Here is a 395-nt window from a genome sequence, read left to right on the forward strand (position 1 = left end):
ATATATACACACACACACATACATATATACAACAGGCTTCTTTCAGTTTCCATCTACCAAATCCATTCACAAGGCTTTGGTCAGCCCGAGGCTATAGTAGAAGACACTTGCCCAAGGTGCCATGCAGTGGGACTGGACCCGGAACCATGTGGTTGGTAATCTAGCAACTTACCACACAGCCACTCCTACGCCTACACACACACACACACACACACACATATATGTTAAAATCTGTCATACCGGCCATGATGAAATACCACAAGGTGTAGAAAATATGAAATACCACAAGGAATATAAATAAAACATAAAAAAACAGACAATGTTGGAACTCTTTTAAACAAAATAATATATTCCTCTATACACAATCATACAAAACCCCCCTTTTTTTGTATTTA

Source organism: Octopus bimaculoides, chromosome 4 (assembly GCF_001194135.2).
Source record: "Octopus bimaculoides isolate UCB-OBI-ISO-001 chromosome 4, ASM119413v2, whole genome shotgun sequence".
Lineage (NCBI taxonomy): Eukaryota > Metazoa > Mollusca > Cephalopoda > Octopoda > Octopodidae > Octopus > Octopus bimaculoides.